Below are 6,231 nucleotides of genomic sequence, written 5' to 3'. Positions count from 1 at the left end.
GCATCCCATCGTTTATCCTTTTCTTTTGTTTAATGTGTTTTCAGTTCAATTTTTATTTAGTTTTAGTTTTGTTCCTTTTTACTTGTTTGTGTGTTTTCTTATTTTGTAGGAACAAGTGTGCTTCACTTCAAGTTTAGGGGTGAACTATGAGCCATGCTTTCCAAGATCATATCAACCATCTCCCGGGTACATTCTTTCCTTTACTTAGACACATTGGGGGCAATGTGTCGTTTAAGTTTGGGGGTATGGGCACACATGATTGTTCACACACTTTGTCCCAATTTCAAGTTATTTGTTTTGTTTGTTTATAATAATGAAAAAAAAAAAAAAAAACTTTTACGCGGGTGTATGTTTGCTCTAAAATCTTAAGTTGATCTAAAAGAATTGTGGCATGAATTCATCAGTGAGCTTAAAATTTTGAACACATGATCTGATGAGTGAATCTGTTATTTTGGTTACTTGTTTAGGACAGTTGAAAAATCACATGTTTGATCTGATCACACAAGCACATTAGCACATAATCTATGAGGTAGGACATGAGGTCTGATATGTGTGTTTCTGCATCTTGGATGAAATTGGATGACTTATTAGATGACACAATGGCATATATTGTGATGAAAAAAAAAAAAGGATGTGAAATAAATGATCATTGATGGCTTTTCACTGAGTAACTGGACCTCTTGCCTCAAAGCATTGAGTGTTCACGTCAAAAGGTGAAAATTGTTGATTGGATCGATGTCATGGTTAGTTGGTTTTGTAACCTTTTTGACTCGAGTTAGTAGGTCCTTAGGTGCGTCTCTACACCTAAAGCCTTAAAACCACCTGGTTTGGGAGCCATTGACTTAACACTCGCTACAAGGGCCAATTAGAAAGCTTAAGGGAACCAACATTGCACAACTTGACCAAAAAAAAAAAAGGAAAAAAAAAAAAGAGAAGAGAAAAAATATATATATATATGCCATTGTGTCATTCTAATAGGAATTTCAGTGAATTTTGAGACAGTGAGACATTGCATATTGGAAAGATTTGGCAGCGTCATAATTTTGTGCTAATTCCTATACACTGTTTTCAAACTTGTGATGTTTTAGCATGTCCTTTGTAAGTAATTGCACTTTGAGATTCCAATTCATTGTGAAGATGGAGTTCAATCTTTTTAAACTTGCTAATGAATGAAAGTCATGATCTTGAATTGATACTTTAATTTTTTTGAAATAACATGAACTGTGCATGATGTTTGTGGGTAACATTTCTGGAAAACCCTCACGAGACTTCACTCGTCCACTAGGGAATTCCTAGGGGGTTAAAAGGCTTGTTGCATACGCTAAATGTAATCGTGCATCCCATAAAAGATAGATTTATCTTTTGTTTTCTGTTTTTCCATTTTTGTTTTTAGTTTTGTATTGTTAAGGGACTAGCAATATGTAAGTATGGGGGTGTGTTAAGTATTAAAATTTTGATATTTTCAGCCCTTAACTTGCATGTTTTAATCCTTTGGTTTTGATTAATTAGGTCATTTTAATTCCTTTTTGTGTTTTTCATACTTTTGTAGGCTTTTGGAAGAAAATGAAGTAAATTTAGATGATTTGGGCTCAAAGAGAGAAGATGGGAAAAATGAGAGCTCTCTGACATTGCGATCGATCGTAGGGTACCTGCGATCGAGCACAGTACCCGAGAAGATCAAACACAAATCAGGCCAGGAGCGATCGAGCGCATGACAGAAGAAGGATCGATCGCAGACCTGCGATCGAGCGCACACGGGTTGCGATCGATCGCACCCGTGCACATGAGACACATCAAGTGGCACCCAAAATGTCTTTCTTTCCATATTAGGGTTTTCCAACTCCCAATTGTAATAGGTTTTGAAACCCTACGAAATCCCTAGGTTTTCTACTTTGTCAAGGACTTCTAAAGCCTATAAATAGACCCTTAAGCCTCTAGAATAGATATACTTGGTAAGGAGAAGAATAGGAGCTCTTCAAGTTTAAGTCTCGGGTTTATTCTTTTCCTTTCTTTTCTTTTCTTTATGAAGATGTTTAACATCAATTTTATGTGTAACTAATTTAATTAGTAGGGTTTGATTGAAGCCCTAGTTATGTTTAGTTAATATTTCAATATTGACGCCCTTGTAATGATCTTGTTGTGCTATTTAACTTGATTAATACCTACTTGGATGAATTCCTCATATGTGTATGCCTGATCAACATATGCATGTGGTATGGACTAGTTAGTTAAATCAATTTGGATGGCCAAATCCTGGGTTTAACAGAAGTAACAAAAGAATCCACACCGTGATTCTTGGGTTAATCAACATGGGGAGCCGGGAGTATATGCCATGCCCTAGGCCTCATGTGTTTGTCGATTTCCATAGAATATATGCTTTCCTAAAGAACAACTTAGTATACATCATGCTAAATCCCTTAGAAAAGAAAAGAGTTAGAGTATACGCCATGCCTGACTCGTTGCTTAGGGAAATCTATAGCCTAAGGAGTATACGCCATGCCCTTAGGTTGACAAACATTAGATATGCATAACATGATCAAAGCATTGGCATATTGTTATATTAGCTAAATATAATTAGTGGTGGATATCAAAGCCCTACCTTTTATTATCATCACTTAGACAATCAATCTTTGTTTTACCTAAGGAATTTATTTTTAAACAAAAATTCAACAATCCTCGTGGGAATGATCATGTACTTACACCATATACTACTATGTGGACCTTGTGCACTTGCAGGTAAAACGTACAATTATTTACCTATTAATTTAGGTAGATATTTGCACAACATCACGCTTACTCTTCAAAACAAAAGCACACTTTCACAAGAGACATTGACCATTCTGCTGAACTCAGAAACTTACAAAACGGACCAAAATTAAAATTTTGGTTCAAATTCAGCTACTGATCTGTTTTGGTGCTGTCTGCGGAGATGCGTTCGAGCGTAGGTCAAAAGGGATTGATCGTAGATGCGCATGGGTCCTCAACTGGTGTGCTCGAGCGTACGTCTACATTGCAATTGAGCACAAGCTAGAACAGATTGAGCACAAATGCACTCACTGCTTACTGGGTAGAGCACGAGTGCGCTCGAGCGTATTGATGTAAGCTCGAGCTGCTTGGCAAGGAGTAGCTTTAGCAGAAACCTACTACACAAAAACAACACTTTTTTTTTCTAGTTTTTTTTTTTTTGTTAGTAATTGTAAACATAAACAAATAAAATAAAAATAAAAATAAAAAAATGCTAACTAAACTAGTAGAAAAATAAAATCAATTTAGACAAAAAATTTATTTTCACAAATACAAACAATTCCTCGGCAACGACGCCAAAATCTTGTTGTGAGTTTTAAAAGTACTCACAAGTGCACGAGTCGTTTGCAATATAGCTTTTGCAAGTACGAGATCGAATCCACAGGGAATTGTGTTCGTGTAAATAAATTTCTATCCAAACTAATCCTATTTTAACCTAGTTATGAACATTTGTGTGATTTGAATTGAAAACATAAATTGAAACAAAATGAAATTAAACAATGGATAAAATACTAAGGTATTGGAATCAAGCCTCTCAAACTCGTAGCAGCAACTTTCATGTTCATCAATATTTTTCGACATTTTAAATGACACATTTTATGTATGTTCTATTTTCGTAAAACAAATGTATCAAAACATCCAAAGTATCCGTTCTTTGTACAAATCACAAATGATATACGATTTAGTTCAAATCATCCAATGTATCTGTACTTTGCACAAATCACAAGGGATATCCAAATTAAACCAAAAGATCTGATGTATCCGTTGAACAAAAGACACTGGATATCGAATATTTAATCAAATAAACCAAGCAATCAATTAAAGTGATCAACAATTAATTGAAATAGAAACAAAACAATGAGAAAGATAATTCATATAACTGGAAAAGTATCAATTCACATGAAAGTCATCAGTTGCTAATCATTTGTAAGGCTTCATCCTCAATCTTAGGTGGGGGTTTAGCCTCTCATGAAAATGAAGGAGAATAAAACAATGTAGGAATTCATAGACGTTTAGGGGCTTACAACGAGAAAATTCCAATTAAAACCACCAAAAAAATTGCAAAACCCTAGTCTTTTTGCTCCTATTCTCTCCAAAAATTGTCCCTAGCAGCCCCCAGGACGGCCTCCGTATGAAGGCTCTTGTTTCCCTAGAACAATGTGATATTTATAAGCTAATTTTAGGGTTTCAACGCTTCCAGGTGAGCCGAGTGTGTTCAATCGCACACAAGGTGCGCTCGATCTCTCTCGGGCATCAGGTCTCTTGCGACGTAGCGCTTGGGCGTTGCTGGATTGATGTTGGGCACGAGTACACTCGATCCCAGGACGGGTGCACTCAAGCGCACTCGTGAATGAGTTTCTCTTAAGTGGCATAGTTGCGATCGTATGCTGTTGTGCCCATACAGAAACGCTCTTTTCTCAAATTCCTTGAATCTTTCACATTAAGATCGCAGTTTTCCCTTAACAACCTTGAAAACACTAAAACACCAAAACTAACACAAAACATCAGACTAAGACACAGCTAAAGGCTTAACAAATGTAAATTAAGGGGCTCAAATATGCAATATTTGGCACTCATCACGCATCCATACACACATTAGACCATAGAATCAAGTTTATATAGTAAACCCATGGCCATTATACAGCACGCATCGGTGTACCATGTCATACGATGTATCTAATCAACCAGTTATTAAGGCAGTTCCCAAGTTATACGAAAATATAGCCATACTCATATCATACGCATGGTTAGTCAGCTGACATATTGTACATTTTTATGGAAAATGGTCGTAAGTGTTTACTTACCTCGTGCACTCGCTTGAGTCATCCAACATCACAAATCCCTACTATAACAAAATACAACACATCGTTATATGCAGTACTAGAGAACTCTCCGGGTGACACAATAAGTTCTATCTAACGAAAGGGGCCTTGGGATCTTGTTCTTCCTGCCATTTATGACTTTGTTGTGTTTTGAATTTATGGATCATTGGTTTGATCCTCGTTTCCCATTGACAATTGTCACTCTTGGAAGTAATTAGGATCCAAAACCCTGCTAAGATAAAAGAGAGATTAGTAATGGAAGGCCTCGAAGTGGGGGGTGTGGTGACTGAGGATTGAATTGACCGAGATTGAGAGGAAGCTCTTTGATAGCCTTCTCGACTCTCTTCACCACTTCGGTCTAAGCAATCAGCTCCGGGTCGCCGTCAGTTGTGTTCATAACAAGGTCCATGCTTTCAAGCTCTTTAACACTGTTTGCTTTTATTTTAAAGCTGGAAATGGAAGAATAGAAGAACGTCGTGAATATTGTTGAAATTTTAGTCTTTGGGTTTGAATTTGTTTGCAGCTTTTAGAAAAGACTTATAAGACATTGGCATCGCATTGGAAAATATGATATGGAGTGAATTTGTTGAGAAGGTGACAAAGTACTTGTTGTGGGGAAGAAGTGCAAGGGGGCTGTTTGGCATTGGACAATTACTAAGATTTGATTGACGTGGGAAAAAGGTAAGAATATTTGGTATGTAAAAGTAAAATAATTTTGTTTTTTAGTATTTTTTTTATTTGAATAATAGTAAGAAATCATTGATGTAATGTAAAAAGTAAGAATGTTGGAGTTGATTTAAGATGAATATATGATGACTTTTTTTTGGCCATTGGCAAATATATCTAAAGGGTTGCAGGAGTGATTTTTTTTAAATTAATTTTATAAGTTTTTAATTTTTTTAGTTTTATATATTTTTTTATTAAGAGTGACACGTGTTATTATTTAATTGGTGCTGCCATGGCACACTAACAAAATCCGTTAAGTGTTTTGACGAAATTTGAATGTAGGGATTGAATTGTGATTTTAGCGTACTCTGAGGATTTTTAAATTAGTTTTTATTCATAGGGAATAATTTATAATTTAGGCCAACCAGGGAAACTGACTTAACATTTATTTCAAAATTTAAAAGATGGAGAAATTACCCTTTCTCCCCATGAACTATTGCGCGATGACCATTTTCTCCCATCAACTACCAACTTTACATAACGACCCCATCAAACTATCATTTCGTTACCAAAAACCCCCCTCCGTCAGTTAAGGTCGTTAAGTCGGATGGTCAACCATGTGAACAGTACCTATGCCGTGAACAGTGTCGTGAATAGTATAGTTGATTGTCCAACTTAAAGGCCTTGATTGACGGAAGGGGAGTTTTGGTTACAAAAT

The 6,231-nt window shown here is 36.1% G+C and overlaps 1 pseudogene; it reads left to right on the top strand.

Annotated features, from left to right (window-relative positions):
- LOC132190868 (helicase and polymerase-containing protein TEBICHI-like) overlaps nt 1–6,231 on the top strand; it is a 35,219-nt pseudogene that overhangs the window by 17,945 nt on the left and 11,043 nt on the right.

This window comes from Corylus avellana, chromosome ca8 (genome assembly GCF_901000735.1).
Source record: "Corylus avellana chromosome ca8, CavTom2PMs-1.0".
NCBI lineage: Eukaryota > Viridiplantae > Streptophyta > Magnoliopsida > Fagales > Betulaceae > Corylus > Corylus avellana.
Note: the sequence above shows the minus strand (reverse complement) of the source record. Positions and strands in the feature narration are given on the sequence as shown.